Raw genomic sequence first — 27,313 nt, forward strand, 5'->3', positions numbered from 1 at the left:
ATTTCAAAAAAAAATTAAAATATTTTGATCTAAATGAAAATGAAATACAACTAAAAATTTATGGAAGCAACAGGAATGCTTACAGGGAAATTTATTGAACTGAATACATATATTAGAAAAGAAGAAAGATCTAATGTTAATAATCTAAGCTTCCAACCTAGAAAACTAGAAAAGAACAAATTAAAATCAAAGTAAGCAGAAGAAAAGAAATAATAAGAATTAAAGTAGAAATCATTGCAATTGAATGCAAGAAATCAATTAGAGAAAATCAATGAAACCAAAATTTGGTTCATTGGAAAGGCCAATAAAATCAGTAAGCCTCTAGCCAGGTTAACTAAGAAAAGGAGAAATGAAAGAGGGAAACCACTACAGATGTCATGGATGTCAAAAAGATAAAGTACATGCACACAAGCACACACACACGCACACACACACACACCAACCAAAGAAACAAACCATAACAAGATATAAGCAAGCAAAATCAAGATATACATATGAAAGATAACACATCATAATCAAACTAGGGTTGTTTCAGAAATGCAAGGGCAGCTTATCACTCAAAAAAAAAAAAGCAGAAAATTGATATGATTTTCTTCATAGCTGCAAATCAAACTTTTGATAAAATTCAACCTCTATTTTTTAAAAATTTATTTAGTGAACCAAACATAGAAGATAATTTCTTTAAGCTATTATTTTATACCAAAAATGGCAAACATCATGTGCAATGATGAAATAGTAAATGATTTCTTTGAGTTTGGGAATGAAACAAAAATGCCCACATTTGTCGATATTGTGGTAGAGATCCTCATCACTATATTCAGGTAAGAAATATAAGTAAAAGACATAATTATTGGATACAAAGTCAGTATACAAAATCAATAGAATTTCTGTACACCAGGAACAAATAATATGAAAATCAGAGTTTAAATATTATTTAAAATATGATTACATATGGGGACGCCTGGGTAAGTCAGTTGGTTAAGTGTCTGGCTCTTGGTTTCAGCTCAGGTTGTGATCTCAGGGTCGTGGGATGAAGCCTTGTATTATGCTCTGAGCTCAGCGTGGAGTCGGCTTGTCCCTCTCCTTCTCCCTCTCCCTCTGCTCTTCCCCCTCTGCTCCTCGCCCTGCTCTTTCTTTCTCTCTCTTTCTCTACTAAATAAATCTTTAAAACAATATAGCATTACATATGATAAATTCCTAGGAATAAATCTAAAATTATATAAGATCTTGACACTGATAAGTATAGAACATTGCTAGGACAAATTAAAGAAGAACTAAATACATAATTGGAAGTTCCAATATTTTATAGATGTTGACTTTCCAAATACAGTCTATAGATGCAGTTCAATAGCAATCAAAATTTATTCAAGCTCTGCAACTGGAAATTTACAACTGAATTTTAAAGATTTTAAAATTATTTTAAAAGTGAAAAGAACCAAAAAAGACACGTTAAACTTAGAGAAGAGTATAGCTGAAGGAATTTGTAATACCAAATAGTCACACCTATTTAACCTTGTGTTAAAAAGATAGTATGGTATTGGCACAAATTACAACAAAATATGCATAGAAGCAGATCCACCCCGACTCAGGACAAAAGTGACACTTACTAAAAATATATATTGACATCTATAACATACTATACACATATATGTATGCATATATGCATGCAGCTCAGAAGGATTATAGATTGCAAAGTAGAAGGTATCTTAAAAATGCTTTAGGGGAAAGTATATGAGGATATCTTCCTGACCATGGAATAAGCAAAATTTCTTTAAACAGAATACAAAGATGCTTACCATAATAATAAAAAAAAAAGTTTGGTAAATTTGATAAATTAGAAACTTTTGTTTATCAAAATACTGTTATGAGAGAGAACAGATACCTCCTAAAGCAATAAATGATATTCCTCTCTCTCTCTCTATATATATATATATGAACCCATGTATGTAACAAAATCAAGAAACAGAGAACATTGTTAGTATCTCGAGAAACATTATTCATATCCATTCTAGTCATTATCAAGCCCTTTTTCCCTTAAGAGTTACACTACCCTGACTTCTAACATCACAAATGATACTCATTTCCTTCACTTAAGTGGAATAGAATATATATAATATCTAGTTTATTTCACTCAACATATTTTTTGTAAGATGCATCCACACTGTTGTAACTGTCTTTGCTGTATAGAATTCCATTGTATGATTATACCACATTTTTTATTTATCTTTTCTATTACATAGTAGACATATGGATACTCTAGATATAAAGATATTCTAAACTATAAGTATTATACACTTTAATACTTGTATTTTGGTCAAGATATGAACAAAACCAACAAGATTTTGTTGGTTGTATACCTCAGCAGTGAGGCTAGAATCAAAGGACTTATCTCACCTCACATGATTTATATAATCTGTAGGTGTTTGTAAAATAGGATAATATTGGTAATAATAATGCTGACTTCCTAGATTTACAGTAAGAAATAAAGAAGAAAACTTCAACCTTGACAACATCTGGAAGATCATAAGCTCTAAATAAAATGCTAACATTCTCTACTGCCAGTCCCAATTTCCTTCCTTGTTGTCAACTGTGATCTTTGGGGATTTGGAAAGTAACAAACATAGTGAGACTAATCTGGTTTACTTACTCTTTTTTTTTTTTAATTATGTTATGTTAATCACCATACGTTACATCATTAGTTTTTGATGTAATGTTCCATGATTCATTGTTTGCGTATAACATCCAGTGCTCCGTTCAGTACGTGCCCTCTTTAATACCCATCACCAGGCTAACCCATCCCCCCGCCCCCCTCCCCTCTAGATCCCTCAGTTGGTTTACTTACTCTTAGCAGAGTTTGTTCGTTAAGACCTTGGCACCTGATGGAATCACGAGAACATGCTAAACCTTAACCTATAGGTAAGTTTTTAGCACCATTTTCTATAATTTTGTTTAAATATTAGATTTCTATTTGTCAAAGTATTATAGCACTGTTTTCTGCTAAATGAAAATTTCTCAGTGATTACTAAACACATAAACATACTCCCTTTTTATGTCAGGATGACCCCTTTTGGCAGGGTAACACCTCTCCCTGCCCTCCAAAAAAGGAATAGTGAAGGACATTTACAAACTATAACAAAGATTTTGCTAAGCAATAATAGTGTAGAGGACAACAATAAGACTGGTGATCAAAGGACATTCCAGGTCCATCTAAAACTCAGATAGCCATTCACACTAGTGAGTTGGGAACTGGCTTCCCAATTGCTAAGAAGAGACTTGTAGTGGTTTATCCAGAGCCTGTGGAAACAAAAGAGGAAAATAGTAGCTATCTTGCTAATTTGTACCAAGTCAATAGAGGATCAGCCACAAGACTATTGGTTAAATACCTGAGAATTTTTTTCTATGAAATTAGGGAATTTAAGAATGAGAACACTGTTTGTCCCATGACCCTCCCACTTTTTTAAAATAAAGAATTAAAAAAACAATTACATAAAGCCCAAGCCAAATCATTCTGAGAAGGCATGTCTTCCTCGAAAGTCTTTAAAAGAATTTCCCAACTTTATCAAAGTCATTACTTATTTAGGAATTCAACAAAAGTCTAATTGTGGTTTTTAGATGAAGATTCATATTGGTGAAAAAGTACCATTACACAAAAGTACAGGAAAGAAAGCTAACTTAATGATACTGAATGACAAAGAAGATAAATTGTCATGATGATTCTTCCGTTGTATGTGCATAGACTAGACCTGCAGCGCACCACCTACTGAGTATGGCTGACCTTTGAACAGCGTGGGGTTAGGGGCGCCAGGCGATACAGTCAAAAATCACAGTGTAACTGGGAGTCCCCCAAAACCTAACTACTGAAAGAACCATGTGGCCGGTGAGGAGCAGCACAGCTGACAATCCAGTAGGGCAGGAGCGGCCTGGGGCCTCCAAGGCCCACTGGAACCCCAGCCGCAGCCCCTCGGGGCCCCATTGATGAGGTGAGGCAGCCATAAAGCAGGTGTAGCTCCAGCCTCCACCCCCACTGCTTCTCCCCCAACCCTCGTGACCCCCACAGCGAGGCTGGACTTGGGTGAGTACCAGGAGCACTTAGAGACTTCCAGAAATGTCAGTGGCTCATTTTCGAGGGCGCCGCCACGCTGCTGTTGGACACCTTGCAACACCAGGACCTGGGGAAACAGGAGGCTGACGCGGTATGTGCAGCAGTCGGCTTTGAAATTTGTCCCTCGGCCAACTTGCACGTCTTTGACGGCAACTGTAGCATTTGTAGGAAGACGCAGAATAGACACTCACAGCTTCTCCCTTCAAGCTCCAGAAGGGATTCAAAAGAATATCCACATACACATTCAACACACACAAAACACAACATACACTGTGGCATGCAGAGTTCTTACACTCCCCGCTCAAACCATAGAGACTTGGAATCGGCCTACATTGCCTGCATGAGTGTCGACGGTGGTCATTGAGGAATTCAGTGACAGAGATTGGGAGAAGGCCATGAAGGAGGAGGAAACCCCAAGAACACATCTAAAGAGTGAGCTCCTGCTTTTCCCTTTCTGAGAAGGAGAGAAGATCGGGGCCAGCAGTTCGCTGTCACTGCGGCACCTCTGTGGGGTTTATGAACGTGGCTGCTGGCTCGGTTTGGCCAGCGGCCGTCTTCATCTCTGCAGTTCGCTCCGGCTACCAGGATCTTTCAGCAGCTTTCTGTCCTTCCTCAGCCCAGATTTTGATGTGCGCTAGTTGACATCCTTCTTTCTTTTCTCAGCTTTTGTGTGATCTTTTAGAAAAATACACTTTTTAACATTAAAGAAAATAAATCCACATGTAAGTGAACCCATGCAGTTCAAACCCATGTTATTCAAGGGTCAACTGTAGTTTTCTATAGCACTGAAAAATCACATCCTTTCGCATTAGTTGCATTACTTTCAATTTGACATTTGTCTCTAATTGCTTTTTGGACACTAAAATTGCAATCAATTCTAACTGAAATGTTTATAATAAAAATGTGATATTAGGTGAAATTCATCTTTGTAGCTCTGTCACTTGCTATATTTGTCCCTCCAGTTTCCCAAAGAGAAAACTAAATGCTTTCCCATTTCAGGACGTTTGTGACTTTCAGTCTTTCCCTGCCATCCTCCCAAGATGTTTCTCATTCGAAAAACTGCAGGCCCTCTACCCCTTATCTGTGGTTTCCCTTTCAACGGTTTCAGGTACCCAAAGTCAACCACAGTCTGGAAGCATATGATCCCCCTTCTGATGTGTCATCAGAAGGTCCACAGTAGCCTAACACTACATCACAGTGTCTCTGTCATTCATCTCACTTCAGCTCCTCATGCAGGCATTCATTATATCATCTCACACATCCTCACAAGAAGACGAAGGTAAGTAACAGTACAGTAAGATACTTTGAGAGAGAAAGCCACTACATTCACATAACTTTTATTATAGAATGTTGTTATAATTGTTCTATCTTGTTAGTTATTGTTGCTAATTCCTTGCTGTGCCTAATTTATAACTAAACTTTATCATAAGTATATATGTATAGGAAAAAAAAAACAGTAATATAGGATCCCATACTCTCTGTGGTTTCAGGCCACCACTGAGGGCCTTAGAGCATAAACCTCTATGCATAAGGGAAGACTATTGTATCTCCTATCATACCATTCAGAAAAGTAAATACCCTAATGCTCCCTGCTTTTGGTGCCTTGACAACTTTCACTCTTCCATTGCACACTCCAAAATTGTTTCTCACTTGAATTATCTCCCATCATGCCATTAAGAAAGCTCTGTAATCTTTCCACTTTTAATTATCTTGAAAGAATTGCTAATCAGTAGACACTGACATTTTGCTGTAGCTCAGAATACCAATAGATTCTCTCTTTGCAGATTTGTCTCCATCACTTATATACATTCTGTCCTATATCTAATTTCTTCCTTAGTGGCATTAATTCCCCTTATTCTCTGAGAAGTCTATAATTTCTCCTTACAGTTGTTTATAAAATATTCTTGTCTCTTTAATTACTGATATAACCATTTCTTTCTGGTTTTCCCCTCTCATCAAGTTGTTGGTACATACTCTCCTATCATTTATAACTTAAGCAGATTTTAGCTATATCACTTCCTAGAATCTGCTCACAGGTCAACAATCATTGTGATGTTTTCAAGACTGATAAATACATTTCTATCTTTAAGTTTTCTGAACCTATCTCTGTCATATATTTTTAAGGAAAATCCAGTGGTACATGGAAATACAGAGGTTTGTTGTTTGAAGTAAACCATTCAAAATGATTCTTTCCATTTCTGAATAGAACTTATTTGGCAAATGCATCCTTCCAGGGTCTTATACACTAATTTTCAAGTTCAACAATTTTATTTGATTAGGCAATATAACTTATCAGATTCAATGATCGACCTGAGAACGGCAATAGAGTTACTGTTAAAACACAGATTCTGGGCCAGGTTGCTTGGATTGAATTCTGGTTAGATGGTTAGTCACCACTTTCTAACCATGAGACTTTTAAAAAGTTACTTAAACTTCTCTCTTCCTCAGCCTTGCACTCTGTAAGATAAGGATATTAGTAGGGTTGTTATAAGTATTACATGGGATAAATACAGATAAAGCACAAAGAACAGTTTCTTCTTGTTACAAATGCTTTATGAGTGTTAACTAATATGTAAGGATAGGATTTCAAGCTGAAAAGCTAATAAAAGAGTGATGTGTGTTAGTTTGATATACCTTACACACTGACATAATGCTTTGATGACTGAGACCAAAATGAGAAAACACTAGAGAGGCAATTTAGACAAAACATCATTCACTGTTAGTCAATATAAGGAATGACTGAACTGAAAGCCAGGAGATGATGAAAGAATATTCTTTTAAGATAAGAAGAAATTGTCATTAGTGGACAGGAAATAGACTGAAAGGTTCATATTATTTGTAATAGCAAGAGATATGTCTTTTCAGGTGCTGTATGAAAGAACCAGTCACTACTCGGAAAAGAATCACCTTTCTATTGCTTCCTTCAATCCATTGTGTAAAAGTTCACTCATTTATAGTCCCTTGAAGAAGCAGTAGACATTGAAACCAAAGTTGACTTCTACCTTCTGCAGGCAACATAACCAGGCTGAAGAAAATATACTGGCATTCTATGGACTACTGAGTCAGCAAAAATTTTAAGCCGTAATGAAGACCTGAGCAGACAGGACTTATATTATTTCTTCTTATGAGATTTGAGAGAATGATGAGTTGAGGATAAATGAATGTCTGCATATACAGGCGTCTCCAAAGGCCCAGGGCCAGTACTATTAGATATTAAAAAATGTTAAACAATTTTTTTTCTCCATAAAATGAATTCATTTGCTATCCTTCTTTCACTAAGTTTAAGCCATTTGATTTATTACACTGGAGAAGAGAAAGCAATTACAAATACAGTGAAAAAGAATTAGAATATGTTGTCAACAAGTTACCAATTAACAGGAAGGAAAAGTAGATAATTCTTTTGTTTCCAGAAGGAAGGTAGGAAAAGTGCAGGAGAGAGGGAAGAGAAACATATAACAAATTATTTTGCTGCTGTCCTTAAGGATGAATCCAAAGAAGGTGAGTATTCAGTGAAAAAAAAGCTCCTATAGGATGCAAGAGGGAACTCATAAATAATGGATGTTTAGTATACTGCTATGCACTTTGGTCTTTGACAGGAGATTGTTCTTAAGTCAAAAACAATGGCTTAACTGCAGCACATTAAAAAATACAGCAACACATTTTTAGATAAGAAGAGGCTAGAGTTTCTATTGCTCAGCTTTTCCATCATTTTGAAAGGATACAAACGTTCCTGCATATTCCCACTGTGAGCCAGAGGGCCTGCCATGTGGTCCTGCAGATGGTGGCAGGTTGAATTGATTTACCAGGAACTGAATGAGAAAGCAGTCAAGCTTCAGAAACAACCAAGATGATGCTAAGTCACTTGAAGGCAAACCCCAGAACTTTGACAGCACCCAGAGCATAAAACACTTGTATAGCCAACATCTATGGGATGCCCTGTGACCAGGTGTATGAGGGATGTAGAGAGAGGTGAGTGAAAGCCTCAAGGTTAGCAAAACAATGAACTGCTCCTCTTCAACCCACCATGATGACACTTAAGTTATTCTGCAAGAACAGAAAATATCTTGGGGAATCAATTGATAAAAGAGAAATAGCCCTGATAAGGAGTTAAAACTTTAATAAATATCAGAATGGCAGAAATGCAACTTTATTCTAGGCAGCCCAGCTAAATTATTACAGATCTCTGCTTCCCTTTCAGCGGAACGTAGTCATATAGATGTAGGTAAAAGTTGCTAACTAAGACTTTTGGGGATTTCTTAAATAGAGGACAATTAGCCTGTTGACTGTCCTCCTTTCTGCTGCATGGCATGTGGGCATTATAGATGGAATTACAGGTGACTTCTTGTGACTCTAAAGTTAGGACCTCATGCTAATCATGGAGGAGGAGAAAGAGAGAAGATGTCTGGGTTCCTGAAGTACTATGGAGGTCCCATGCCAGTTGGGATCTGCTTTTCCCCAGAAGTAGCTCTGAACTGCTGGTTTTTCAAATAGTACTATATGAGAGAAAAAATAATTTAAGCCCATATTATTTCTGTTTTCTGTTTCCTAAGTGATACAGAATTTGGTACCTATTTCTTTGATGCTGCATAAATGTGGAATTGACTGAATGGAAAGGCTGGGAGGTAAATAATAAAGACTAACAAATATTAATTGGAAATTTCATTTGGAAACCTGGTGACCCTTGGAATGCATTGGCAGACTATTTGGTCAAACTTTCACCTTCCTTTTTTTTTTCTTTTACTATTTTTTTGTTGTTGTTGTTACTCAAAAAACATTTCATATTTTTATTTAGCTGATTCTGTGCTTATGCTTCAACACTTTCACAATGATTTTCTGCTCCTCAATGAGGAAAGCATGCTTGATTCCATCATGAACACATTTAACACACATGGAACCATCATAGACCCTGCTGACATGTTTTGTTTGTTTGTTTGTTTGTTTGTTTCATTTTAGACAACCTCTTAAGAACTGTAGGTCTCACAGCACAAACTCCTCGAAATCAGCCTGGGCACGTGCCACATGAGAATTTTGGTGCTTTCCCAACCTTCTTGGTATAAAGATAAATGATTCTATTACCAGGGGTTCAGGACAACCTATTTTTGTTAGAGGCTGTATTGTAGGACAACCTATGATGGTTGTCAAATGCTGGACCATTCTGAATGCCTATCGACATCGTCCCGAGAAGAGGCACCTTCCTTATTTTGAATAGCAGACTGAATCATCAGGCTATAGCACTAAGATGAATGTAAGAATAGATTAAGAGTATTGATGCTTATTGGCTGTTTTGTTCTGTGTTTAGCAAAATCCTATAAAACAGAGAAGTCAGAGTACAGCTAGTCATTCTGTAAAGTAAAGGAAATTACAACACTCTTAAGGGATTCCTTTATATTGTTAAGGGAGGCAAAGTTGACAGAGTCAACCTTGGAATATTGCAGGGCTGAAAAACCAAGTGCTTCTCTTCTAGAGTTTGAAATGATTAGCAATGGTTGCATGATAGGAGTCTTACCTGGAGATAAAGTGACATAGCCTTACCTGGATATAAAGTGATATGGCACATTTTCATGTGTTCAAATGCTGGATATTTAAAGAAGATTTAACTGATCATTTGGGAGGCAAAACAGTTTTATTACAACTACTGTGTGACTGCCTGGAAAGCAAAGTCAGACCCAATTATACCTGGAATCTCCAAAATTCCCTGGGCTTTGCCTGGTAAAAAAAAAAATATATATATATATATGGAATGGTCAAGCTACTAAAAGGGCATGTAAATATTTATATTTGATAAAGGATATAGCATAGGAAGTAGAATGTAAAAGATTTGAGCTATGGCTCAAACACACCATTTAAGTGTACAGAATTGGCCAGTTATCACTTTAGTGTGCATTTCAAATCCATTGTCTGCTACACCATTTCAAATTACCATAATCTGTGGTTTACTCTTTGGCAATACTCTCCTTCACTGCCTCCTACCTTCATTAAATGTTACGTATTATTTATTTTGAAACATTTCAGGCATGAGGAAGGGAATTATATAAATAATCATTATATATGACATGTGTTATCATATATATGTTATACATATTATGATATATGATATATTATTATAAAACAATATAAACAATGGGTCACCACTACTCAGACTAAGAAATAAACCTCTATAAGCACAGCTGAAATCCTAGTTCACATTCACCCCCACTATTGCCCACTCCTGCCAGAGATAACCATAATCCTTAATCCAATTTTTATTATTCCCATGTATATTATAAATTTGCTACCTATGTACATGTCTCTAAATAATGTGCATAATTTTTCATATAAATAGTACCCTACAGTATATGCCTTCCTGAAAATTCCCTTATTTCAACTTCCTATGCTTCAGGTTTATCAAACTTAATAAATGCAAATCAAGTCCACCATTTTCAGATTTCCACTGGATGACTTTACCAAATGCATTGGTTTGGGATTTTATTATTGTTAATGTTGTTTTGCACTAGCAAGAAATTCTGATACAAAAGTTATTTCTATATATTTTTTTCGTCTACACTTGTGGAAGAGTTTCTTTATGTTATATACTTGAGCCATAGGGTATGGAGGTCATAAGGTATGCACATATTTAACTCCATAAGCATTTCCAAATTGCTCCCCAAAATGGCTGTAAAAACTTCCACATCCACCAGCAGCAATATATGGGATTTCCTATTTCTCTACATCCTTACCACCATTATTGGCAAACATTTAAATTACTGTCTAGTTTAGGGGCATGATGGATATTTAATTATAGTTAAATTTTACATATCCGTAACTTCTGATGAAGTTGAAATTCTTTTCATATATTTATAGGTTCTACAACCTCCTCAATAAAATCAGTTTATACATTTTGCCACTCTTAAAATTTAGTATTTTTCCATCTTATTTTTGATTGATAGGAGGGTATTTTGAAGTCTAGGTACTAATTCTCTGTCAGTTATATGCATTTCAAATGTATTCTTCCAGCCTAGAACTTGACTTTCACTCTTTTTAATGCTATCTTTTCAGACAAAACAATCAATATTAATATAATCAAATTATCATACTTTTTTCTATATGTTTTCTGTTTTCAGATACATTATAAATATTCCATACCCTTCAGTCATGAAGAATATTCATATTCTCTACTAATTTTTTTGTTTTCTTACATAGAACTATTTAATACCCAGAACTTTTGTATATGATGTGAAGTAAAGATTCACTTTTTAAAAAGGAAAACTATCTTTAGCATTACTTGTTGATTTTTTCTTTTTTTTTAAGGTTCATTTATTTATTTGAGAGAGAGAGAGTGCAGGAGGAGGGGCAGAGGGAGAGGGAGAGAATCTCAAGCAGACTCCCCTGGGAGCACAGAGCCCAACGCAGGGCTCAATCCTAGGACCCTGAGATCCTAGGACCTGAGGTGAAGCCAAGAGCCAGATGCTTAGCCAACTGAGCCACCCAGTGCCCCAACTTGTTCTTTCTTCACTGATTTGTAATCTACCTCTGTCATATATAGTGTTCAGAGACACGTGGTTCCATATCTGGGCTCTTCTGTGGTGTTGATTATTTGTCTTCACCACAGCAAAATTCCAGTGTCTCAAATTACCATTGCCTTATGGGATGTCTTAACATGAGCCCCTGCATCAACTTCCTCTTTGTTCTTCCTTACAATTGTCTCACCTGTCATTGGGTCTTTACTAGTTCATATATATTTTCCTACCAGCTTGTCAAGTTCCACCAAAAAAAATTGAGATTTTGAAAGAATTGCAATGAATTGATCCTTTAGTTTGGAGAGAATCGACATTTTTGTAGTAATGAATCTTTTTTTGTGTCTATTCATTTGCTTATATCATCTTTTATACTATTAATAAAGTTTAAAAAGTTCTTCTCCATAAAGAACTTGGACATCTATTGTCAAATGCATTTCTATATACATCATATTATACATGTTATACTTTTAAAATCATATTTTCTTACTCTTTTTTATCTAGTGAATAGGGATGTAATTATTGGCAAAATGATTTTGCAGTCAAGAAACTCCTTAAAATCTTATCTACTCTATTAATGTGCTAGTATATTATCATTGTTCCTTCCCTCCGGTCCCTGTACTGTATTTCTTATCTTCATCTCCCTGAATTGGCTAAGGCCTCAGATGTAATGTTGAATGTGGTAGGAAGAGACATTTGTTCCCATTCTTTGCTTTTAAAGGATATGCTTCCAAGGTTTCAGCATTAAATACTATGTTGTTCTTCATTAGCTCTGAGAAGTGTTCTACTATCTTTAGTTTGCTAAACATTTTTATGATAAATGGGTATTGATGTCTATAAAGGCCTTTTCCACAACATATCTCTAATCATACATATTTCTCTCCTTTAATTTTGAATAAGGAAAATTATATAGGTAGATTATCTCATAAGTCTATCCATCCTTGCATGCCTGAGATGAATCCTACTTAATCACAATATACTGTATTTAATATATTGCTGGGTTTATTTTGCTAAAATTTGTAGGATGGTTACCTTTGTTCATACTGGCATTAACCTTATGATGACCAGACCAAATTTTGTGCCAAAAAAATGTGAAAAAGGAAAAAGAAAGACAAATTTTGGAACACACAGTGTATAAAATTTTCAAGGTTCTTTACATAGCTTTCACTTAAATTTCCTAACAGCTTTATAAGGTAGGTGGTCTTTATGACTCATTTTTAGCTAAAGTTTAAGAAGGTAGAATCACTTTCTCAGGAACCAAAATTGATTGATGACAGAGGCAGTCTTTGGAAAAACTCAATTATGTTGTGTGTTAGAACCTTCTTTTGTTTTAGGCCTATTGAAATGGCTATGTGCCTAATATTCATATGCGCCTAAATATTTTTTGATCCTTTCTCTGTCTGCTTTCCATCTTTATTTTTTTATTTTTTTTAGATTTTATTTATTTATTTTAGAGAGAGAGCAAGAGCACTGTGGGGAGAAGCAAGGGAGAGGGAGAGAATCTTAAGTGAACACATTGCTGAGTGTGGAGCCCCATGTGGGGCTTAATCTTACAATCCTGAGATCATGATCTGAGCTGAAACCAGAGTTGGATGCTTAACTGACTGTGCTACCCAGGAGTCCCTCCCTTCCATCTTCTGAACATTATGCCTCTAAAACTTTCTTATTTCTTCATTTTACTCGCTAATACAACTAAATGTATACTTCTTATGCATTTGATTTGTCTATAAGCTCCAGAAAGAAGGTCAATAACTATCCCTTATCTGTTTTTTGAAACTGAATGAGTGCCTTGCATGTTGCTTTGTAAATATATAATGATTACCACACATATATTTTTGTAGTGAATTGAATTATTCTTCCTTGAAGCCAGAGTTTATATTTTGGAAAAGTTGTTGATTTTTCCTGTACTGTGTAAGAGAGAAAATTCCCTTGAGTAGTGAAGGAGAAAATTAGTTTAGAAGAGAAACAAAGTAATTAACATAGGATATAAAACAAGCAATAAAGACAGCCAAAATATAACAAATATAATGAAATTAAAATGGCATTAAGGGAAATATCAAAGTCACAAGAATCAAAAATGGTCAACTAAAATTGCAATTAATTAAATTGTATATAATCAACATTCTAAAAATAATACCTTACAGAGTATTTCTGCAGGTTCTGTTGGGTAAACTTACCAGAAAGTGAGGTAACTCAAGATCCCAAGTAAAAGGAATGAGAAAACCGAAGGGAAAATGCAGCACTTTCTCAGGCCAAGGAAATGACTATGAAGACCGTAGAGGAAAGAAAGAGAGGGAATAGACATTGAAGCACCAGAGTCTCTCATTTTTGTTGACTAGTTCCACTTTGTTATATAAAAGCTATTTTTCTTACCATTTCTCTGCAAACAACTGCAACTTGAAAACCACAGTATAAGAAATAAAGTAATATCCTCTATCTCCATTCTTACATTTTAAAAAATTTTTATCTTAATAAAACAGGTAATACTATGCAATTATAATTCAGATTGTATTTACTGTTGCTTTTTATGAAGATAAGCATCTATTCAGAGTTTACATTTGAGGCACAATTGGATCACAGCGCCCACATGTCAGTTATCTCATTTACCTATTTTAAAGATACATTTTCATAATTATTTAATACTGTTTTATTTGTATAGCCATGCTTCCCCTTGGAGGGAAAAATACATACATAAACATGGATGCAGATATCAACATGAACACAGACCTCATGAGCCTATATTCTAATCATGGAGCAAAACTGGGTGAGGCATTTTTTTTTAAGATTTTATTTATTTATTTGATGGAGAGAGACACAGCGAGAGAGGGAACAGAAGGAGGGGGAGTGGGAGAGGGAGAAGCAGGCTTCCTGCCAAGCAGGGAGCCCGACGTGGGGCTCAATCCCAGGACCCTGGGATCATGCCCTGAGCCGAAGGCAATCGCTTAAGGACTGAGCCTCCCAGGTGCCCCAGGGTGAGGCATTTTTGAGAACAACAGAATACAAAACCAAAATACTAATTACAATTACAAAAGTGTTTTGGAGAAAATAAAGTTCGGTTGCAAATTTCAGAGAATGTTTCATAATCTGTATATTAAAAGATCTATCAAATTAGAAAAGCTAGAAGTCATGTGGGGCATCACTATGAGCAAAAATGTAACTTACAATGGTGGCTAAAATGAATATGCTATCGAATGGCAAAAAATATATCCAAGATAGCCATTTGATAGAGGTGAAAAACTGAAAATATTGGCCAGGTGATAAGAGATTTTAAAAGTTGAGAAACTAATTTGATGTCATTTCTGCTGGATTACCAGTTCTTAGAATACAGTTTACCTCCAGTACCTGAAACTGCAACCTTAGTTGGAAATAGTCTTTGCAGGTGTAATCAAGTTAAGATGAGGTCACACTGGATTAGGGTAGGCTCTATTCCAATAACTGCTGTCCTCGTAACAGAAGGGTTATTTGAACACAGAGACACAGACATAGGGAGAACGCCACGTGACAATGGAAGCAGAGACTGGAGTGAGGCAGCGGTAAAGGAACACCAAGGATTGCCCAAAACCACCAGAAGCTGGGAAAGAAGCAAGGAGGAGATTCTCCCTGATAGCCTCCAGAAGGAATCAACCCTGCAACTGCCTTGATTTCAGACTTCTAACCTCCATAACTGTGAGAGAACAAATTTCTGTTGCTTTAAATCACCCAGTTTGGGGCGCCTGGGTGGCTCAGATGGTTGAGTGTCTGCCTTCGGCTCAGGTCATGATCCCAGGGTCCTGGGATCGAGTTCTCCCTCTGCCTCTGCCTCTCTCTCTCTCTCTGACTCTCATGGATAAATAAATAATACATTAAAAAAAATAATAAAAAATAAATCACCCAGTTTATAATAATTTGTTATGGCAGCTATAGGAAACTAAGTCAGATCCCTATCTCACACCTTATATGAAGATGAATTCCAAGTGGCTCAAATAATGTCTTTTTTATTTTAAAATAAACAGATTTCATTGAAAGTTGCAAAGAAATATAGAGGAAGATCCTGTGCACCCCTTTATCCAGGGCTCTCCTTCTTTTAACATCTTGCTAAGCTGAGGACAGCAACAAAACTAGGAAATTGATGTTGGTACAATCCATAGATCTTATTCAGATCTCACCAATTATACATGGACTCAATTGTGTGTGTGTGTGTGTGTGTGTGTGTGTATTTAGCTCTATGCAATTTTATGACAAGGTTAGCTTGCTCTAACCACCCCCACAATCAGGATACTCATCTGTATCATCACAGATTTCCTTCAGGCTACACTTTTATAGCCATCCCCAGCCTACTTCTTTCCCTAAACTCTGGTAACCACTAACCAGTTCTCCACGTTATTTCATGAGTGTTACATAAATGGAATCATGCAATATGTATCCTTTTGATATTGGCTTTTTCACCCCACATAATTTTCTTGAGGCTCATTAAAGTCGTTGCATATGTCAATAGTTTGTTTCTTTTTTTGCCAAATAGAATTCCATGGTGTGGATACACCACAGTTGTTGAACCATTGACCCATTGAAGAACATTTGGGGAATTTCAAGTTTCAAACTATTAAAAATAAGCCTGCTATGAATATTTATGGCAAGTTTCTGGGTGAAAATACATTTTCATTTCTCTGGAATAAGTGCCCAGAAGTGAAATTGCTGGGTCATTTGTTAAGGCAATTTTTAGTTTTAAAAGGAACTGCTAAATTATTTTTCTGAGGAGCTGGGCCACTCTAAATTCTCAAGTATTAGTGATCCAATTTTTCCACACTCTCACCAGCATTTAGTTTTATCACTGTTTTTCATTTTAGCCATTCTGATTAGTATATAGTAATATATTATTGTGGTTTTAATTTGCATTTTCCTACTGGTAATGAATTTAATATCTTTTCATGTGCTAATTTACCATCTGTATGTCTTCTTTGGTAAAATGCCTATGCATATCTTTTGCCCATTTTCTAATTGTATTGTTTTTTCAATGTTGATTTTTGAGAATTCTTTACATGATAGAGATAAAAGGTGTTTGTTGACTATAAAACTAACAAATGTATTCTCCAAGTCTGCTGATTGACTTTTCATCCTCTTAGAGCTTTTCACAGACCAAAAGTTTTTGAATTTAGTGAGGTGAATTATCAATTTTTCTTTTATGGATTATCCTTTTTTTTTTTTTTAATTTATTTATTTGACAGAGAGATAGCACAAGTAGGCAGAGTGGCAGGCAGAGGGAAAGGGAGAAGCAGGCTCTCTGCTGAGCAGGGAGCCCGATGTAGGACTCGATCCCAGGACCCTGGGATCATGACCTGAGCCGAAGGCACCCGCTTAACCAACTGAGCCACCCAGGTGCCCCTGGATTATCCTTTTGGCATCATATCTAAAACTCTTCACTTTGGTTTAAGCCCTAAAGATATTTTTCTGTATTTTTTTCTTAAAGTTTTATAGGCTTACATTTTACTTTAAGTCCATGATCTATTTTTAGTTAATTTTTATATAAAATGTCAGTTTTACATTGAGATTCATTTTTTTGTCTGTAGATGTCCAATTTCTCCAGCACCATTTTTTTGACAAGAAACACTACCTTCATTTAATTGCTTTGTTCCTTGTCAAAGGTTAAGTAGGCATATTTGGATCTGTTTTTGAGTTTTCTATTTGATTCCATTGATTTATATGTCTTTCCTTCTGGCAATACCACACAGTCTTGATTACTGTAGCACAAACATGGTAGTATCTTCAAATATTGTCTCTCATTTCTTTCATCACCATTTGATAGTTTTTAGCATACAATCCCTGGTAGATATTTTGTTAGATTTCTACACAATTATTTTATTTTCTTTGGAACAATTGGAAATAATATTGCATTTTTTATTTTTTTTCCCACTGTTTATTTTCAATATACAGAAATGTAATTGACTTTCATGCATTGATCTTGAATCCAATGACTTAAATCTAAGAGGTTTTTTTTTTTTCTTTTCTGTAGATTCCTTGGGGTTTTCTACATACACAATCATGTTATCTGCAAACAGTTTTTATTCTTCTCTTTTCCAATCTATTTTCCTTGTATTTCTTTCTTTTTTTTTTTCTTATTGCAGTGGCTAGAAATTCTGGAATTATGTGAATAAGAGTGCCAAAAGCAGACATCCTTGACCTGTTCCTGATTTTAGAGAGGAATCATTCAGTCTTTCATCATTAAACATGAAGTTAGCTGTAGATATTTTTTATGATATTAAGGAGGTTCTCTATTCTTAGTGTACTAAGAGTTTTTAAACCATGAATGAATTTTGTCAAATGCTTTTTCTATGTCAATTGATATCATGCTTTTTTCTTTTTAGTCTGTTTATGGTGTGTTATATTGATTGGTTTTCAAATATTAAGCCACACTTTCATACCCAAAATAAGTGTCACTCATCATGGTGTATTTTTATATTCAAAATTTATTTACATAAATATATTTAAGTTATTCAAAGTTAAAAGTTTTAAAAATTATATACTTATAGAAATATATAAAAGTTACATTTGATTTGCTAAAATTTTGTTGAGAATTTTGCATCTATATTCATGAACGGCATTGGGACCAAATCACCTCCATCTTGAAAGGCAACAAGGTGACTCTCACTGAACTTTCTAGTTCAGAGCCTCACTAAGATGGTCGGCAGAGGGGTAGTTTCCATTATTTAGATTGTTGAAAAAAAAGAGGAAAAGATCACTAGGGGAGAAACAAGAAACTAGTGCAAGTAATATTGGATAATGTCTTATTTTTTGTCTTGAGGAGAAAATAAATGGAATTTTATTTTTAATAATATTATGAATTATTTTAGTCTCTTGAAATTCTGAAACTTTGGGTCATTACTTCAAATATTTTAATTAATTTAAGACATGGAAAGGAGAGATTAGTATCACTTAATATTTGGCCCCACCCCCCAAAAAAATTCTCCACCCAAATTAGCTCAATTATCAAAAAGTTTATTAGGTATCTTTTCAAATTTCTTTAGACCTCTATATAGTGATTAGGTATTACTCAGATTATATTTAAGGTATTATGGAATATTTTCCCATGATACTCCTTTTGATTAACAATAAAGCAATATTTCAGCTGTCAAAATTATAAACTTGTGTTATAGTTACAATTTTCAGTCTAGCTCCTTAAGCAATTTCTAAGAAAAATGTCTCAAAAACACCTCCAATGAATATAAAAACAATTTCATGATTCCATAATTTAGAAGTTAAACTAAAATCTGAAACATACATTTCAAAAAGAAATATAGCAATTCAGAGTAGTCAGACTCAAATAACTTTTTATCAGAAGTCATTAAAATTAACTATCATGGCTTAACACTTGAAATGCACTTACCTGAACTATTTTTTTAATGAAAAATTGAAAAAAAAAAGATAATTACAAAGAATAACTCACTCTTGTCTATTTTCACTTCTGATGCCAAGCAGTAAATCTGATCTTTAATTATATGTGCTAACAATATTTTCGCAAAATCTAATACTCATATGTAAACATGAGTTAGACAATATTTGTAAAACTTTATATGTTAATTTATAATTTTCTGCTCTACAAATGTTTGCATAAATAATAGATTGGGGTGTTGCTGTTTCCATGATCTTTGTTTAATTAGAAACACTCCTGGCAATTCAACATAATCGGAGGAAAAAAATGACAGATAATTTCTTCTTTGCATTAAATGTAATTATATGAGCTGTCTGGAAAGTAAATTTTCAAAAATCTTCCTATGCCACTGTAGATTTTCTGTACCATCTAATGAGAAACTACTGTGTTTAATTTTGTTATAAAATATTCACAATTTATTTTAATAGTTCCAGAAAAAGAAGACTAATGGTACTGTTGAAGGGAGGTGTTAATAACACACAGACATCCCCTTCTCTCCAGATCTTTCTCTTTCACACACACATACACACACACACAAATGAAATTCTCTTTCTTCTAGACATCTACAGGAGAAAAATGAGAACAGAGATTTTCAATTTAAAATATTCATTATGATCCTATAAAGAAAACAAGGGTAAAATATGGTTCTGAAATTTAGGATTAATTAAGTTCTCTCCTACAAACCCATGTGTACATACCCACATAACCTACACACAGGAACAATCTACTAAAAGAATGGAAATAAGGCCCTCCATCCTAACACAAAATATTGCTTAGAATGTAAATACATTCTCAGGATACAAATAAAGCAGTTAATGTGAATACACCCATCTCATATTATTTATGAGATTTATTATAACACTGTAACACCTGACACTAGAGAAGGAGCTATCTGTTGCCAAGTTCTGTCTAGTAACAGTTTCCAGTTAAAATTCCTATTACCTCATTCTTAAAAAAAATTAGATTTAAGGAAGTATGAGGGTCCAGAAAGAAAGGCCAAGATAAACAAAGAGAAAATCTATCTTCAAAGGCAAATAATGTTATCATAAGGTGTATGTGTGTGTGTGTGTGCGCACGCGCGCGTGTGTGTGTGATTGAGAATCTTCAGAGAGTCTCAATATGTTCAAGATTGCAGAAGTTCTAACTTGCTAACAGGAGGGCTGAGAATTGGGAAAAAGGAAGAGAGTATAAGAAAGTGCTTTTGGTGAAAAACAAAAACACCACTGCTGACACAAAAATGTCCACAGCAGAAGGAAAATTCTATAAAAGGGCAAGAAGCTCACTAAGCACTAAGTGTCCAAGAAAAATGAAATTTAAAAAAGCCACACAAAGGCAAATTAATTTAGAGTGTTACACATTAAAGACAAAAAAAAAAAATGTTTAAACACTTTTAGACAGAAAACACTAAAACAACAACAGACAAATGGATCCCCCCAAGAAACAAGTATCAGAATAGCATCATATTTTTCACCAGTGAGTGGAGATATTGAGAAACACTGGTGCAAAGTCTCAAAGCAGGAGAGAGAAAATGGAATAAAATCTAGATTTCCATATTATATAAAATTACTAAACAATTTTCATTAACTGAAAATCACTGAACATCTCCTTGCATACAAATGTCTTCTCAAGGAAATTATCTACATATTGACTTCAGAAAATGAGAATAAAAACCAAGAACTGTAGTTTCTTGTGGTCTTAATTCTCAACTTCCCTTCAGCAGTTGTTCTCCAACAGCAGCAGTAGGGAACCGTGGCAGTGGCCATTAACTTTAAAAAAAAAAATAATTGCTATGGGGACAAGTTGAAATTCTGTCAATTAAAACTATATGGCAAATTGACTTTTAGGAAATGACTCTCTTGTCATCTAAAATATATTAGAACATATAGTTTTATCAACAAGCAAAACCAAATTCAATCCAAAAATATCGGTTGTTGATTATAATGTTACAAAATATAGTCATTGCCCAAAAAGAAGTGAACACAACATCAGCTTGATTTTAAGAGTTAGAAGAATGTAAAAATTAAAAATACATTTACTGTTGACACTAGGAATATTCAGTTTGGAATGGCACTGCTGCTATGACATTAAAAAACCTAAAGAGAAAAAAAAAAACCTACACCCTAGGGTCTGAATTAAACAACAGTTACACAATCATATTAATTAACCAATATTCACCAATTTTCAACTTTGTCAATCAAGCTACAGAGAAAACACAAGGCATTTAATTATGTTTGACACATAGAATATACATATTATCAGCTTTAAAGTGAAAGTCAAGGTAAAGAAGCATAGAGACAATAACAAGCTCATCTCACAAGAGGGAAATTCAAAAGATAATAATTACATTGATTAAACAAATTAGAAATTTCAGTAGTTAAAAGCAACTAACAAGGATAATCAATTGAAAATTTTTTAAAAAATTAGAAGAAAGAAAGGGGTGAAAGAGTTGGAGGTGGAGAAATAAAGTAAAGCTGATATATCACAGACCAAAGACAACAAAATAATCTTCATTTGATGAATTAAAAAATAGCAGTATAAGCATATATGTTAGATACGAAAAGGCAAGCACCAGAACAGCTCTAAATATATATAATTAAAGCCTCAGTGAGTATAGTTGGCCATGCAGAAGGTTAGGGCAAGAAATTGCTGAATTTCTTTTTACCTCCATCAACAGCATTTGCTTTTATTTTTAAAAAAACTATGTGTATCAATTTGATCTATTCTTTAGAAGTTAAGAATGCCCTAAATTTTAACAGCACTTTATTTATTATAAGGTGATGTTTGGTAAAAATGGTGTTGAACTAACAGTTCTGATAATTGAAAAATTGATAAATTTCATCCTTTATATTGCTTTCATAAAGAGAATTATTGAGATTTCTAGGAAATACTTTTTTAATGTTTTATATTTCATATATTACTTCTATATTATAAAATGTAATTTATCATTTTTCTGGAATTAAAAAATATATAACTATATAATGAATTCTACCTACAAATATTCTTCCTGGGTTTCTCTCCTTAACTTTTCTTTTTTCATTTCTGTAAGCTTGATAGTTATGAATTAAGGTTTTGAATCTTAAAAACCCAGAAAATAGTAAAATCATTAATAATGGGAGTTAACATTATTAATTAGGTATGATGAGTCAGACACTATGCTAACTGCTTTGCATGCATTATCTCATTTATTAATCACAATAGCTTTCTCACTTAGGAATTCTTATGACCTCTGTTTTAAATACAAGGAAGTAGAGGTTAAAGAGGCTAAGTAACTTGCTCAAGATTTATTTTTCACTTAGTTAATAAATATTTATTATACAGACACTATTCTAGATGTTTGGTACATATCAATGGAAAAATAAACAGACAAAACCTTTGCCATCATGGGACTTATATTCTATTGGATAGGTATAGGAATTTAAAAATAAGTCAAATAAATAAGCTATGTAGTTTTTTATAAGATGATAAATACTATGAAAAAATATATAGCATAAAGCTGATTGGTAGGACAATTGCAATTTTAAATATAGTGGTCATGATAGGCCTCATTGAGAAGATGTCATTTAAGCAACTGTCAAAGGATGTGAAGAAGATAGCCAAGTAGATATCTGCATTAAGGTCACTGAAGGCAGAGGGAATAACCGGAGAAAAAGCTTTAAGACAAGATCATGAGGTCAAAGGTGTGGAGAAGACAGGAAAACTGTAAAGAATAATGTAGGGTCCCACAGCCCATTATAAAGATTTTGACTTTCACAAAAAGTGTAACAGGAAATATGAGGCACTAAACAGTGACTTTACATGAGTGTATGAGTTCACTCAACAAGGAAGCCACATTTCATCTGGGCCTGGAAGTGTTAGTAAGAACCCATTTACACAACCTCTGGAAAAAGGAATGTGGGCAGATGAGAGAGGAAATGATATGTTCAAGCTATCAAGGCATGCTGATATGGCATGTGAGGGACAGGGTTTCTGTACAAGAAAAATCAGAAGACCAAGATGGAATAGATATTGAACATTTGATGTCATACAAAGATTTACAAGTTTGTTTTGTAGGCTACTGGGCACCAGACACAGGGCTTTTGTTTTGTTTTTTCAGGTATTTTATTTTATTTTTTTAATTATTATGTTCAATTAGCCAGCATATAGTACATTATTAGTTTTTGATGTAGTGTTCAACGATTCATTAGTTGCATATAACACCCAGTGCTCATCACCACACGTGCCCTCCTTAATACCCATCACCCGGTTACCCCAACCTCCCACCCCCCCCCCTTCTGTAACCCTCAGTTTGGTTCCCGGAGTCCAGAGTCTCTCATGGTTTGTCTCCTTCTATGATTTCCTCCCATTCAGTTTCCCTTCCCTTCCCCTGTGGTCCTCCATGCTATTCATTATGTTCCATATATGAGTGAAATCGCATGATAATTATCTTTCTCTGCTTGACTTATTTCACTTAGCATAATCCCCTCCAGTTCCATCCATGTCGATGCAAATGTGGGTATTCATCCTTTCTGATGGCTGAGTAATATTCCATTGTTTTTATCAAGGTTCATTTCAGGTGTCCCTTTTAAACTTGTTCTATCCATCAAAACTAACAACTTTTGATTCTGTTCTATCATTGAACTTGGTTCTTTAAGGATCAAATGTTTTTCAGGAAGATCCTTCTGATGGTACTGTGGAAGATACACTAAACAATTAAATTTTTTTAAAAAGCGGAAGAAAAACGGTCACATAGGAGTCATGGTGCCACCGGGGCCATTACAGCTGCTAAAGAGTGGCAGAGAAAGCTCCAGGAGTACCTAGCAGCCAAGGAAAAACTGAAGTGCCAAAACACCAAGCCTTATCTAAAAGCTAAGAGTAATGGTCTGAATCATCTACCTTCTAAATCTATTATTATACCCAAAAAAGATGTTACTAATCATGTTGCTTTGCCTATCAGAACTCTAAGACCCAACAGCATTGGGTCTGCCAGTATCACAGGATCCAGAAGCCAAAGTTGGAACCACCAAAACTTCTGGGCAAAAGGCTGACTTCAGGATGTATTTCTTCTAACTTAAACTGTAAACCTTCCAGCAATAATCAAGAACAGCATGAAGCTGGGTCATTCATTACTGGAGAACTGTCCAGAAAAACTGTGGGGTCACTTAATATACAGGAATTAAAAACTGCAAAACAGCAGGTAGCAGATCAAGGAAATGTTAAATGTGCAAACTCTGTGGATAATAACCATGTTGAAAATGAATTCTTGGATGGCTTTCTAAAAGAGATAAACAAAAAGACACTTGCCCCAAAAGTTCTCAGACTCTGAAAGGAAGCCAAATCCCTGAATTATGGACAATAGATAAGCCAAAGACTAACCCTTATAATCAAACCAAGAGCAGATTTGCTCCTAAACAAGCCTTGGGCAAAAGTTCAGGGAATAGTGCTGTTCTGAAAGAATTAAGCAATTTGCTAAATAAACACAAATTAGGATTCCACCAGTAAAGTCACAACTCTCGAGAGGACCAAATCTTGTAAGACCAGGAGAAAAACTCCCAAAGACAGCTCCCTCTCATTATGTTCAGATCCTTAGTAGGACTCAAGCATCAAAGAAACCAGTAGTCAAGGACATAAAGGATATACAGGTTAATAAGGATAAATATGAAAGACTAAGTGAAATTAAGTTAGTCACACACTGTCACTGAACAAAAAAGTAAAGCAAACCAAACCCTCAACATGTCCCAGTGTGCTTCAGGGAAGCTATAGCAACAGACACCCAAACATTAAGCAAGATCAGAAATGCCCTAAACCTGTTTTAGATCTCAGATATCATGTGCCCTGCAAAAAATCAAAAGCCTTAAGCCAAAGTCCTAATTTGACAGTTGGCAATTTTAATTCAGTCATTCCAAGCACCCCTAAATTAACAGCAAATGGCACCAATGGGGATAAATGCACCAACAGCTATTAACAAAAAGCACAGAATTTGGACTCCAAGTTGAAAAAGTCTCTTCCCTGGAACCATTTTCTCAATAAGACAGCTCCCAAAATTCAATCTGGTGACCAAACTGTAAATGCAAGAAGAGTCCCAAATGGGACCCAAACTAATCCAAATATTAAGAAGATCACAGCAGAGGATTGAGGGAGACAACTAGAAGAATGGTAGAAACCTAAGGGGAAAAATCTAGAAACAGTCTCCTATGGAACTTAAAAAGAAAAATAATAGGGGAAATTAATATTTCATTCTGGAAGAATATGGAAAAAGAAGATGAATAAAAGAAAGCACAATTTGAAAAAAAAAAGAAAGAAAGAAAGCACAATTTGAACCGTCCTATAAAATTAACAACACTCTAACAGAATGTCTGCAGATCATTGAAGGTGGTGTACTTTCTAATGAAATATTTACCATATTGTCTGGTGTTCCTGAGGCTGAAAAATTTGCTAAATTCTGGATCCACAAAGCAAAGTTTTTGGCAGTTAAGGCACCTTTGATGTTATTGGGATGTAGGAAGAGGCTGTTAGAAATGGGGCAACACCGAAACAAGAGTTGGAAGAAGTTGTTAATATTTGCAATACCCAGACAGATTCACAGAAGGAGGGACCTCTGCCTCTGTAGTTGCTGAAATGAATATAACATCCATAGAAGCCAATAAGACGGAATTTGAAAAGTTTTGTCTTTTAAAGAGAGAGAACAGGTTATAGCAACACCCTCAAATAACCAAGGCAGAACAGGATAATCATCCTGGTATCAAATTACAGATCACCCCGATTCCTAGAATAAGTGGAATGCCAGAAGTGCAAGACATGAAGCTCATCCCTCCTGTATGGCATTCACAAGGATTGAGAGAACTGTGTCCCGCTATCTGGAAATGCTGCAGGGACATGGTTTAGGAGTGGCTTCCCTTAATGAGCTATTAGAAGTGGAAGAGCAGAGTGTTTTATATTCCATAAAAATGAAGCTTTGCCTGTAACATTAGAGTTTAAAATCTTTGAGTCATAATTTCTTAAAGCCTTTTTTTAAAAAAAAGTGTTTCAGAGCCTCCCTGAAACAAGAAATACCCTTGTCTAGGTGACCTGGAAAAAACTATATAATGGACAGGCAGATTATGGGCTCTCAGGATTTAGTAATTCACTGGGCTTACTCTCAAATTTAATATCATCACAGGACTGTCTTTGGTTTATTTGTTTAGGACTATAGTTGGCCACAGTGTTTTATAGCATACATAAATTCTAAACTATTGAATATTAATTTATCCCACAAGTATGGTAAAAATTTTCACTTTATTGATCTACTTTACTCTCAATACAGTTCTTTTTTGTATCAGAAGGTTAGTGCCAGAGTATGATAGACTTTCCTTCCTGCATCTGCCTTAGCAGAGAGGGCGAGTCTTCCCAGCTGAGCCTTGAAGCTAGCCTTCCTGACTGGATACCACGTGATAGCCAGTCTGGTCACATCCCCTCACTTTACAGAGTTAAGCTAGCTGTGCCTTTGCTCAGAGATCGCAAATGACTTTTAAGTGTGACTTGGACTTCTGTCACTATGTCCCTGTAGATGAGGGGCAATTCATGTCCTGCCTGTGCCAGGTCTCCTCTAATGAAACACAGTTCTGAACTGAGGTAGTCATCTAGCTTTTTATATCCAAACCTAATTTTGCATTTGGTTTTTGGAAATGCCTCAAATAAAAACAAAAGGGAGCAGGGGAGAGGGGAGGGGAAGGGACTCTTGCTTCTTCACTTCAATTCTTTGCTTTGCTGTGGGACACCTGGCCTGAGAAGATGCTACAAGCCCCAAAGACCACTACAGGTTACCTTTCTTTCCTCCTGGGCAACTGCTCTTGGAAAGGTAAAATCAGAATCATTACGTGAATATAATGTATAGATAAATCTGACCAACATATTTTAAATTTTAAAATTTTAGCTTTCTTAATATTTAAGTATTATCTAAAACACAAAAATCAAATTTTATTCACTCCTTTAAAAAAAAAAAAAAGTAGCATTCACTATTCTAGGGTTTTAAGCACAGTGCTATGGCAGCCCAGAGAGGGAAGCAATCACTACCTATGTTAGGGGATGAGTGACACATAAGAGTTGGTCTTCCAATGACAAATAGGGGTTGCTTGGGTACTGAAGAGGAAAATGTCCATACAGCAGACAACATGAGGCTTAAAAACAAGAACTAGATGTGAACTCTGATAAAATAAAAAATTACATATAGCAGAAAAACCCACACATTAGTAGATAATTTACAAACTACAGAAATTTACAAAAAATTTTGTGTGCATTTAAGTTATTACAGATGTGGCTTCCGTCAGTGAACACATTTTCTAGTATTAATATAAAATTTTC

General features: G+C 35.0%; 1 pseudogene; it reads left to right on the forward strand.

Moving 5' to 3' along the window:
• The first annotated feature begins 705 nt into the window (after positions 1 to 705).
• Positions 706 to 25,967, forward strand: LOC118548926 (cytoskeleton-associated protein 2-like pseudogene; annotated as a pseudogene).
• The last annotated feature ends 1,346 nt before the right edge of the window (positions 25,968 to 27,313 follow it).

The sequence above is a fragment of the Halichoerus grypus genome, chromosome 3, assembly GCF_964656455.1.
Source record: "Halichoerus grypus chromosome 3, mHalGry1.hap1.1, whole genome shotgun sequence".
Classification (NCBI taxonomy): domain Eukaryota; kingdom Metazoa; phylum Chordata; class Mammalia; order Carnivora; family Phocidae; genus Halichoerus; species Halichoerus grypus.